At 40.9% G+C, this 12,387-nt stretch overlaps 1 protein-coding gene across 6 annotated transcripts in view; it reads right to left on the bottom strand.

The window, feature by feature from the left end:
* The window catches only part of FAM110B (family with sequence similarity 110 member B), a 116,701-nt gene extending 104,519 nt beyond the window's left edge, over nt 1–12,182 (bottom strand). For 5 of the 6 annotated variants that reach the window (XM_011359178.2, XM_023530055.1, XM_011359177.2 and 2 more), the window contains exon 1: nt 11,984–12,182. The gene's annotated coding sequence lies outside the window, so the exon portion shown is untranslated. Of the gene's footprint in view, nt 1–5,234; nt 5,317–11,983 lie in introns of those variants that run through there. The other variant, XM_023530056.1, reaches the window with a different exon arrangement.
* Nucleotides 12,183–12,387: the final 205 nt, after the last annotated feature.

The raw sequence follows: 12,387 nt of genomic DNA, 5'->3' as shown, positions 1-12,387 counted from the left end.
GTGTTCATTCATGGTAAGATATGCACATGGCTTTCCTTTCCCCAAAACCTGTTCTAACGAGGTTCCCAAAGATGGACCAGCAAGGAAGAAATTACGTCTGTGTAAGTACTAAGACATTCTGGCTATCTCAGATCTGTGAACGCTGACTATGTGCTTCATGAGGATTCTTGGTACACATGGCAGAGCAGGAAGGACACAATACATGGAATTATGAGGCTTCCGTTTATATCTGACAGTTAATGCCTGGGCTCTTACAACCTCTCTCTGCCTTAGTTTCCTCATCTATGAAATGGACAGTCTTTAGAATTGCCACAAAATGTACAAATGATTTCTGAAAATCTGTAAGTCCTAGAAGACTGATTTATTAAGATTTTATTTGAAGGTCTACAGTTGTGCATTGATATATACAGTAAGGTCTAGTTTTGATAATAGCATAAAATATGAAAATTCAATTACAGTTAACCCAATAACGCTAACTTGGTCACCATGCTCAATAAGTATCACATTTTACTTTTCTCATGTTAATGAATTGTGCTTAGATGAAAGAAGGAAAAAGTCTGTTTAAAGGAATGCCTGCCTTTTGGTATTATAATCTTAATTTCTTTTATTTTCATAAGATGAAAATACTCCTTGGTTGGTGCTCCATACTGCAATGGTTTGGACAGGTGGCCACTGAATTTTAACCAGCAGATAAAACCTAAATGGCTGTAATCACCTAACGGACATGGCCATCAGACGAAACTTGGGGTTAAGTGGCAGAGTGGCACAGTGTAAAATGGGTCCCATGCATTAAAAGATGTCACATAAAGTAAAGCTGTTCATGGAAACATGTAAGATCTATGTCTCTTGAGTACAGAGAGTGCACCGTCAGATCAGTAAACAGTTCGATTCATCCATTTAGTGACTGTGGAGCACCCACTGGGAGTCTGACCCTGCTCTAGGTCCTGGGGATAGAGCAGTCGACAGCCAGACAAAACTTCCTTCCCTCATGGAGCTTAATGTGTAGCTTTACTGGTCAACCTTCTAACTGAAGAGCGACATAGCAGCAAGGGACAGCGGGATTATGCTGTCAGAGACAAGGGACACCACCATACAGCCATGATTCCTGCTTTTTTGAGAGGTTAAGAGAATGCAATTCTAATGTGCTCGGAGCCACACATCACGGCTCCACCTCCTCTCGTAATAAACGGGGCAAAACCATTCTAATGTCACAGACCTGCACCACGCCGATTTACCATCGGATTACAATTAAATTCACTTCACTAATTTTTAAAATAACTCTTTAACAGACTATTAAGCTTCAAATTCTAATTAAGGCTCAAAAAAGAGCTGTTTATTTTAACCAGTTAACTCATTATTTCTTAAAACTAAGTAGTATAAATGTTATAGAACCTGTTTATCAGTGAACACATTTAATTAATAAAACAGTTTGAGGGCTTTGTTTCAATTCATCCACACAGTATTTTGTTCCTGTCTCATGAGAACTTCCAAGTGCCACCTGATTTTAACTATGACTGATATTTAACTAAAGAGTATCCAGGAATCCCTAAAATCCGACGGGTGAGTTTTGTTGGCTTGAAGCTAAATGACGGCTGAAATATTTAAAATTGGCTTTTTTTTTTTTATTGGGTAATGTCCATCATTTGCAAAATTGCTAAGCTGATTATTTTGTAAGTGTAATATCTACAATCTGGCCAACCAATGTCCATCTAAATTAGAAATTAGTACAGGTACTTATTTTGATTCTTGTTATAACCCCAACAGCATTTTTATTTACCTGGTATCATTTGCGGCTTTCAAATGGATATCTTAGGATATGAAGTTTGTGAAAGGTAGCTCTGATGTACCAGGTGAGCTTATAAAGCATGAGCTATTATCATAGGAACAATATATTAATTTTCTATATGTTCATGAAAGTCTTCTAATAAGACCATTTGTCAGCTTATGAAGAGCTTGGGTGCATAGTTATACAGGCTGCATACTACACAATTCTGGGGCTGTCATGACCAGGTGCTCAATGCGAGTGGTGCCCTTGACACGGCACGTGAGTCACTTATTAAGTGTTTGTGGTACCTCTGAGCACTTGGATATCTGGGTAGGAGCCCATGATGCCACACAATGTAATTCCCAAATAACACAGAGAAGGTGTTTCCTTCAGGCCACCCAAAACTCATAAGTACCAAAGAAAGAGTACTCACATTCACTGAAGTTCAAATATCTTTCATAAAAGGATAAATGCATATTCACATAATCAAACCATATACAAAGGAATCAGGAAACAAATATTTTTGAAGAGGCAGTACAGCACAGCAGTTAAAAGAATAGCATTCTAGGGCCAATTTGATTAAGTTCAAATCCCATTTCACTACTTATTAGCTGTGTGATCCTGGACAGGCAATTTCACCTCTCTATGCCTTAGTTTCTTCATCTATAAAATAGGAGTAACCGCAAACCTAACCCAGAGCTGTTGTGAAGATTCAATGAGATACATGTGATGTAGCTAGAACAGTGTCAGCAATCGTAAACCAACACTGTGGAAGTGTCCAGATTTGAGATTAGCATTATTGGGCAAGCGAATCAAAGCAGAAAGAGATTAAATAATTTCTCATGGGTTTAAAAATTAGTCCGTGATTCATTTCAGAATGAAAACAAAAGTTCTTGATTTACAAGAAAGTGTTTTCATTGGACCATACTGCTTTACATTCTAACTTTCTGACAAAGGTAAAACCCATGACCTGATGTAATACGTCTGAAAAGCAAACTCTCACGCACCTGAGTGCTTTGATTGTTGACACGAGTTGTCCCTAATGGGCCACCTGGCCTGATGCACAGGGCGTTCTGAATCCATGTGCTGCCACTACCAGGGCTGACATTTACCAGCAGGCTCTGCTCGTGGGGCAGGGCACACCATGCGGATAAACAACTGCAGCTGACTTAATTGGCCGTCGATCAGACTTCAAATCCTAGGAGGGAATCCTTGTCCAAAAGCTCCTACGTCCTGCCCTGGTGAGGCGCCCACTGCTTTCATTCATGTTCTTTAAATATCAGCCAGGCCCCCATGAATAACTCTGGCACTTGGGAAAATCATCTCATTCGTTTCAATGCAAACAGCATCCGCTCCTGGAGCCTGGAGGGAGAAGTATGTGATATGAAAAAGAACATGTCCTGCAAAGTGTCTGGGGCTGAAGGGAGCCAGGGCTGTCTCCACAATGTGAAACAGGACAGCCAGAAGTCAGAAAAAGTCCTGGCACGTTAACCAGCGGACGCTTTTTATCTATGTAGATTCTTATGCAAGGATCCAGGGAGGGGAGATTTGATAACCGGTTTTGACAAAGATTGTAGCTTTCAGGTTGTGGGAAACAAAACAACATGCACAGGAAACAAGTTCTTCACTCGCACCTTCGTCTAGTGTATGAGGTTAAGTACATTCTATCTCATCGAACTCCGGCACACCGGTGCACGCGTGACCAGCAGGACCAAAATGGTCCAGGGGCCTCAGACCGCTCTCCAAGGTCTGTGTCGCATCACTTAACTCATTCCCCTGCCTCAAGAAATGAGATTGGGGGGGGGGGGCAGGGTCCAAATGGGCAAAATTAAAATTTGTATAGCAAAAAATCCAGGTAAACTAGAAATCTACATAAACGAGGACTAGATATGCTATGCAAAACAATCTGTCTAAAAGGCAGCCAAAAACCAAATGGGTCACACAATGTCATCTCTGCATGATATTGACACTTCACACACAATTTTCGTTACTGTTGAATTTAGTCAGAAAATCAGGAAAAAAACACCCAAAACCTATTCCTCGATAACTTAATAAAAATGCACATGTCCTATTTTTAAATCACCTAATACATGTGATTTTAAAATGTCTTCATCAGAAATGCCATTAGTGTAATATCCTGGGTAGAGTATAGTGTATAAAAAGAAATAACGTTATGTTCAGTCCAATAAGATTCCTAGTTCTAACTTATTGCTTGCTTATAATCAAATCAAAAATTGTGTATCTTATGGAAGCAGAGAAATCAGAATCTATTTCTCTTCACGGTAAACGTGAGGAAACTAAATAAGGCTTGGAGAGTTTGTACAGCTTATCTGAAACTCTACTGGGAACAGAAGCTAGACCCCTGCTTAGTCCATACAAGACAGACCGGGATACTAGGAGCTCAGTTCAGTTCTCGGTGCTGCTCCCTGACTGAGACAGAAGTTTGCTACAGGACCACCGAGTCCTACGACTGAAATTGAGAGAGTGGTGAGTCACACACCCGTTTAGGGGAAGTCCCCACTTACCAGATGGTTCTTACGAGAAAGTGGTGTCGACTCGAAGTTCTTCCTCCACCAATCGGTGTAGCAAAAAACCTCAATGCTGCATGTTTGTGACAGCTGGTGACCACTATGGTGAATGAATTTCACCATCCAGGGTAATGCGTTCACCTTCCCTACCTGGCAACAAGACATCCCAGCTTATGGTCCACCTGCTGTGATTCCCTCTGACTGTGTCTTCCCCAAAATAGGTAGAAGCTACAGAAGAATGACAAATCAAAGTGTGGAGTGGGGGAGCACAGTATCATGAAAGTACATTTACTAACACGTTGGCCAAAATATCACAACCAATGAAATAATGGGGACCACCGAAAATATATAATCATGATAGGATGTTTTCAGTTTTGGTGAAAGGGTAGAATAGGAGAAGAGTAGTAAATATCATCACTTTTTAGATTAAAAGTGTGGTCTTACTTCTTGCTAGAATGAACATTTTCTCTTAATGTTTATTCACGTGGTTAAGCTATTGCAATGTGCCCTGGCAATTAAGATTTTCCCATTTCTAAACACCTGTTTAAAAAAAAAACAACAACATGCATTTGTCACTAAAATTTATATTACCAATAACCATCACATGCGAACAAGGTGGCTGGAATAAGCAAAAACATCGTAAGTGGACAGTTTAAGCCTCACCAAAACTGAGTTTAAAGAAATGCTGGTCCTGATCTAGGAGGAGACTATCCCGGAGCCCCTGGGTCTCTAAGGGTGCACGCCTCAGTTTCTCATTGTGAGTGTTACATCAGATGCGGTAATATGAAATGCTTGGAGAAGAGCAAACTGCTTTTGCTTTGCTTTGTTTGGTTCAATAAATAAACTGTCACAGAACGCAGATAAGTTTAGCTTTTGGGATGGAATAATTAGTGCCTAAATCAAAAGGTAAATGTTATGCATGAAAAAATTAAGGGGCCTACCCAAGGACAGCAGAGGCACGTATAGTATATTAAAGAAGAGCTGACCTTCAAGAAGAAGGCTGACTTCTCTCTAGGTGACTCAAACCGCTATTAGAGGACAGAGCCAAAATTCAGCTCTGAAATTTCTGAGTGGCTGACTCCTAAAACACAGCCTGTTAAACAAAAAGAACTTATTAAATTACTATTTTAAACTGACATTCCAAGACTATGTAAACTCAAATGTGATTGGATAAGACTTTTCCTACACAAATGGTGAGAAGTTTGAAAGGGAACAAAAAGAAAATGGAGCTGGTGACAAAGGCCTTGCTCCCCAGAACACTACCTGTGGCACTTCAAGGCTGCCTCTCGCCCTCTGCCAACCAGCAAAGACTCAAACAGGTACTGAACACATTACGTTCACTCTGACGGAAACCAGTTCCCTCTTCGAGTCAAATTAAGGCTGATCTAAGGCCTCTGCACTTTTAACAGGACCCGCGCAGCAGGCTCTCACAGGGAGTGAGTCCCCCCACATTCTCCAGTGAGAATGACTCAGGGCTATCTCCTGTCCTTAAGCCGGGTCAGTGGGGAGGGGCCTTGGAATTTCCAGCAGAGCCAGGTTAACTGTAACCTAAACCCAGACACTGCAGGCGACAGGTCAGAAATTACCTCATTAGGACATGGGGGAAATGCCATTTCATAAACTCTAACTCAGGCTGATATGCCTTCCTCAGCTCCCTCAGGGAACTGCTGCCACAAAATCTCTGTGGCCCAATTGAATGCTAAATTTATTAGAAATATCAGATCAGATAATAACTCTGGCAGATTAACGGTGTACTTCTTAAAGGCAGGAGCTCTGTCTTTTCGAAAGGTCCTAAGGATGCCCAGACACGTCTGTCAAGTGAACTATTAAATGAGCAAATGCAAACAGATGGCCACTTAGGAAACTCCTGAATGCAAAGTTGGCCCCTGTGGTCCCCGATGAAGCAAATCTGTCCCTCAGTGGGGTGGGTATCGAAGGTTGATCACTTTTAATATGATTTAATGCACTAGTTATTTTCCATGAATATTTTAATTACATGAAGAATGCAAATATTAAGAATCCCATTAGGAAAAGATATCTTTGCTACATTCTTATAAATATATTAAATGAAGGCAACTGAAAAATGGTCTCGATTTTCTCCTCTTTGAAATCAAGGAGTAAAAGTTGAGTCTGCGACATCTCGACCCTAGGCACTCCGTGATTTCATACACACAATACACCACAGTTCTGAGCAGAGAGAAGTCAGCAATGATGTTCCTGGGGTTGATGAAGAGGAGTGACAGCAGGTTTGCCACTCGAGCTAGAGTGACTAACACCGAGATTTAAAACTTAAGTGAAAAGAGGCTATGTCATTAGCAATCACTCAGGGAGGGAAGGATGACATGCTTTTTAATAGGTACAATTATCCTCATAGTAGTACCTTTCAAAGATTAAGAGACAAAAATTGTGTGAGTTACTAGGTCAGAACAATCTAGAATTCATTTGGTGTCATACATCCTGCATTTCAAACCCAGACAGGCCCTGCCTGTGTCAAATTTGGGTGATGCCTATCTGTTCAGTTAACAGAGATCAAATAAAGAGGAACAGCTTCTGAGATGAAATGCTATCTGTGGTAGGTGGAGAGAGAAGGAAAATGAAGATAATGTGGCTTAGTGGCCCTGAACGACAATGAGAAAGACAGAAAAGAAACGTGTTTTCCAATTCTAATTAACTTAGGAAACAAGTCAGAAAACAGAGCCAAGAATGTTACTCATTGACAAGAGATGCGACTAAAAAAATTTTGAAGATTATAAATAATACTCCTTGTTAAACTGAACTTCATCTTTATGACTGAAATGTGCGATTTAAGTAGTAAGCATTTTAAATGAACAAAATAAACAAATTTCCTTTTAGAGAAGGAGAGCCAAATTACACAATTGTGTACAAAACTTGAAAAAGGGCTAAGTATTTTTTAAAAGAATCATATGTAACAATTAGAATTCATTTACTATAGATAACAGCCTTGGTAGAAAGTTAATCAGAGCCTAGGATTATAGATTAAGTTGGAAAAAAATTTTAATATACTTGTACCTTAATGTCATTCATATATGTCTATCAGTAACTTAATGGTCTCAAAGGACACTGAACCCTCCCCCCCCAAAAAGAAAATACCATCAGATGTTTTTCTCCTTCAACTAAACAATAAAGTAAGGTAAAAATGAATGAATGAATGAATGAATGAATGAATGACTGGACATCAATCAGGGAAATTCAGTCTAGGAAAATCTAAGTTTAACATTACAGACATTAAAATAAAAACACAGACACTCATGACTTGGAGAAGAAAAAGATCAAATTCTCAGGCTTTGCAGGGTTTGAACTGTATATTACTACATACTGAAACATACTCCTCCTTAAACAGTTTGCTCTTTGATCCAGAGTAACATCGACAGCAAGTAAGGAGGTAAATGTGAGTTTATTCAAAGGTCGAAAGGCAGGGGTGCCCATGGAGAAGAGGGGATCACTAATTTATCCCATTCAGAGCAGCATCTGAACTATATGATTTTTCAGAAAGTTTCACATGGCACTGCTACCAATTTTGAGAAGTAGTTGTATTATATTTTCTTGTTTAATCTCAGGACAAATCATAACTCATGTGCAACCACGTTAACAAAGTCAAATTTTTAAAGTTATGCAAATTTCAAAAAATATCAATGAAAAGAGCTGTCTGCCATTGGGAAGGACACGAACCAAGTCAAGGAGTCCCAATGCTAGATTTCTGCCATGATGCATGGCAGACAGGAGAGTAAGCCTTGACTTCAAACAGGACATAAAACTGCTTGAGCCTCGGTCTTTCCTGTGAAATGCAACGATAATACTGTTCTCTGCCAGAAAACAGTGATTCTAATAGAGGTAGAATATTTTCTTCCTGAATTAGCTGAGAAAAGATGTAGTAAAGGGCATTTTGATGTCTACTTAAGAGGTGGATTTAAGTCCATATCAGAGATGTACCTCCATGGATTCCAACAGAGAGGCTGACTGCTCCCTCCCCTGGGTGTGTAAAGTATGGAGAGGGGTCTATCAGAATACAAGTCGCAAAAGCAAGAAGGGCAGGGGTACTTGAATTATTGCTCAAGACTAGTTTCTGCTGTTAGTTTGCATTCTCATCAAGATCTCTGAAGAAGCCGTCCAGGCCACCACACGGGAACGCTGTGAGAGCAGGGACAGGGAGGGCCTCACTCATGGTCCTCCTCATAAGGAGGCAGGAGGTGGCAGGGAAGAGAGAGGGTAGATGAGGAAGGGCGAGAGTGGGAGGGAGGGCAGAAGAGACAGACTCCAAGCCATCGGCATCCCAAACTTAGGACAGAACAAGAACTAGTTTCACTGTATTCAAATACACACAAATATCACCCCACTGAAATGTCTTTATAGCTTACACTGTGTTACAGTAATACCAAAGGCAAATTTGAAAAGTCATCATATTCTCAGCATTCTAACAAAGGCATTTTCAGTTCTCCAATTCCCTAGCTGTATTTTCAATTTTGTTCCCAACTTCACTGAGCATGCTCAATGCCAGACATGGGCACAAAGATAACAAGACAGCACTCTATTGCCAGAAGGGATCAAAGACATGCACTTTCTAAGGTAACTCACAGTCACTTGAATTACTCTTTGAAAGACATTCTTTTTTTAAAAAGAATTTTTATTAGTTTCAAGTACACAGTACATTGGTTAGACATTTATATAGTTTATAAAACGACCCCCTTGATTACTCTATCTTTCCTCTGGCTCTACACATAGTCATTACCTTACTGCTGACTGCATTCCCTATGCTGTGCTCCCCATCCCCATGGCCATCTATCAACTACAGTTTATACTTCTTTGATAAAAGACATTCTGAAGCCGAGTAATGTTGTTTCTCGTGTGCAAGAAACAAATGTGTAAAACAAAGAATAAGAAATTCCCTAACACGTCGACAATTCAAATGTGTTTTTAGTTCAAAGTATGGGGAAAAGAAGGTCAAAGGTTTTCCTAAAAGCCTCATTTAATTTAGATATAAGTTAGAATCAAATTTTGTTCAATTTCAGTTTCCTTTTTCTTTTATGGTTTTATAACATATGTCATGGGTGATAATACTTCAGCGTACTTCACGATTAAGAATGACGAAAGAGAGGCAATATCCAGCGAGAACAAAATAATTACACATCTATATTACGATCATGAACACATGTCAGCTAATGGGTTCTTATATCATTGAATATCTAATATCTTTATTCTTGAGTAAATTTTTAAATTTCATAAAAATGCAAGAAATTACTGTTCTTTATATTTAAAAAGTGGACATTGATAAGAATAAAAAGGTTGCAGGAACACAGAACTCTTAACTATTCAGTCCGATAGTCAATCACAACCAAAACTTTTATAAATTTTTGTGACCGAAGTGTAGACAATGACTTAATAAACCAATGAGATTTGAAATAATGTAAGTTGTCAATAAAGAGTACTTACTGTCTGGTCAGCAAACTAAACTTGTAGCTGTTCTTGCCTGTGACTGTTTGATATTAGACTTCAGGGTCGTGACATCTATGCCATTCTGGACAGACCTGCTGATAACGCTATTGTTATTTCATCATTATCACTGAGGGCGCCCACTTGTTGAGAACACTATGTGCCCGGCACAATGTGTTATATACACACCACCGCATTTAATGCTTACAGTAACCACGAGAAGTAGGTATTCTTATCTCCATTCTATAAACGATGACAGTAACAAAAGCTACTAACATGTTTTAAACATTTTCATCGTGCCAGTCTACATAGCAACTCGCTCATTTAATGCTCATTACAAGCCTATGATATGGGTACTACCATTATCCTAATCTGACAGATAAAGAAACTGGGACATACAGAAGAAACAGCTATCCCAAGGTCACATCTGTTACATGTAGCAGAGTCCAGACATTGGCCCAGATCCTTCTAAAGCTAAAGCCACACTCTTACCCACCAACCCCAAGGAATCTGGCTCTCTAAACTTGCCCTCTGTCCCACTTATGAGAAGAGCTATAGCAGCAGACAGAAAGGGGGCCAGGGCTGGTTTGGCCAGAGCTGGACACCCCAATCACAAGACAACTCATAAATCTGGCTGGGACCCTGCCCCCACTCCCCTGAGGAAATTCAAAATAAGGGAACTGAAGTCCTGCCTCAAAGCTGGCACAGTGCAATGGTCTCAGGAGCTCGTGGCCCAAACACCAGGGCTTCTAACTGACCAGAGCACGAAGCATCCCAGGATAAAGAGCCTTGGTCTGGACAGGTGTCCTGTGTCTATTCGGGGGTCATCAACTGCTGTTACTATGGTCCATTATGTCCCCGACCACACTAGGTTCTCAGCGACTGAGCTAACTGAGCCAGGGGCACAGCGGATGGCATGGGGAAACAAAGAAACAACTGGGTAAGTGGCTGGAATAAGGGCTGTTGGAATCATGGCAAATTGTTTTTGGATATAATGAGGGGGCATCAAGATGAGGCAGGGCATCAGCTCTAAGAGTGTGAGAGGAGGTTAACAAAGGCTAAAGGAACAGGTCGTGGGGAGTCGAGTCTCAGAAGTCAGGCCAGGCTCCTGCATTCCAGGAGGGAGGCAGGAACCACGGTGAGAGGCTGTCCAGCTGGGAGGAAGACGGCTGTGTTGGTTATCAATGACTAACAACAGTCAACTTAAGGACAGACAGAGGCACTTTGAAGAAATGAAACTAAAGTCTCAAGAGCCATGCTGTGTGAGTATACTACGCAGAAGAGGTTTTCAGCTTGGGGAAAGTTCACCACTCCCGCCCAGCACCCAGAGCAAGGGTGCTCGCTTTGGCTAGGCAACACCTGAGTGCAGCTTCTCTACAGAATGCCGGACGCCAATGACTATTAACACCGTGGGAGGGAGGCAGCAGCTCGCCTACAAAGAGACCGCAAAATCCCACCAAAATAAACCTAATGCAGGGAAACCTAGTGTCCCCCAACTCATGGAAACTGCCATTTCAAATGGCAAGGGCGAGAAATCAATACGGTGCTATACTTAGCAGAATTAATAAAATCACCTCTACCCCAAGTAGTTTTGCCAACTGGCTTTAGGCACTTATTACAGATGGGACACATTTATTAACAACATCAGTATATATGTGCAGAGGAAAATAATTAAGGTACGTGCACCCAAATTTAATCAGTATTATCTCTGGGGAGTGGTGTTCGTGTAGATAGTCACATTCTGTGTTATAGATGTGTAACATATTTAATTTTCCTGCAATAGATGTATTATATGTATTATATATCAGTCATCAGAAAAAATATACCAAGTCTCACGCCAAGTCAGAATATTCAGAAATTCACAAGTCAGGAGCCAGCACACTGCTGCTGCTTTGCTCTTCCCCATGAATAACTGGGATCCTAACAGACCAAAGCGGAGAAGTTAAACATCCACAGAACGTGCAGGAAAAGCCTGAGCGGGGGCGGGGGCGGGGGCGGGGGGGGGGGCGGAGATAAAAAGGGAAAGGAGGGTGGAGGGAGAGAGAGAAGAGAAAGCAACAGGAGGAAAGAGAATGGCAGCAGGAGAGGAAGGGGACAGAGGGAGGGAGGGAAACAGAAATGGAAATGGTGGCGGGCGGAAGGGGACACCTGACTGCTGCTCAACGAATACAAGGTCGCATTCCCTGGTTGATCGTCAGCGTCATACGTGAATTTAATAATACATGTTTTAACATGTACTTACCGTTTCTTTCCCTTTCAGGCCTTTGAGAGTGTTGCTAACTTCCAACTCAAGACTCACAAAGAACAGGACAGGTGCTCTGGAAGTCCAGCCGGGGATTTCTAAAGGAAAAGGACAGGGACAAAAAGTTATTGTGGATAACGAAAGCGGTTAATGTTTAAAGTATCATTAAAAAGAAACTGATTTTCACTGAAAAACGAAGACAGTATATTTCCTAATGTATCTAGGAAAAGATTGGGTCCAAAGTCTCTTTCAAATATAGCTGCTCTAGCAAACTCTGAATTAATGCTAGAAGAAAACAAAATCTACAGGGTAGATTTTGTGCATTTAGTGGAAAGTAAACCAAAGGAGCCTGTGTACGGCCATTAGCTTGGAGGCCCCCGCGTGGCTTTGCACTATACCCAACA

This window comes from Pteropus vampyrus, unplaced genomic scaffold, assembly GCF_000151845.1.
Source record: "Pteropus vampyrus isolate Shadow unplaced genomic scaffold, Pvam_2.0 Scaffold45, whole genome shotgun sequence".
Classification (NCBI taxonomy): domain Eukaryota; kingdom Metazoa; phylum Chordata; class Mammalia; order Chiroptera; family Pteropodidae; genus Pteropus; species Pteropus vampyrus.
Note: the sequence above shows the minus strand (reverse complement) of the source record. Positions and strands in the feature narration are given on the sequence as shown.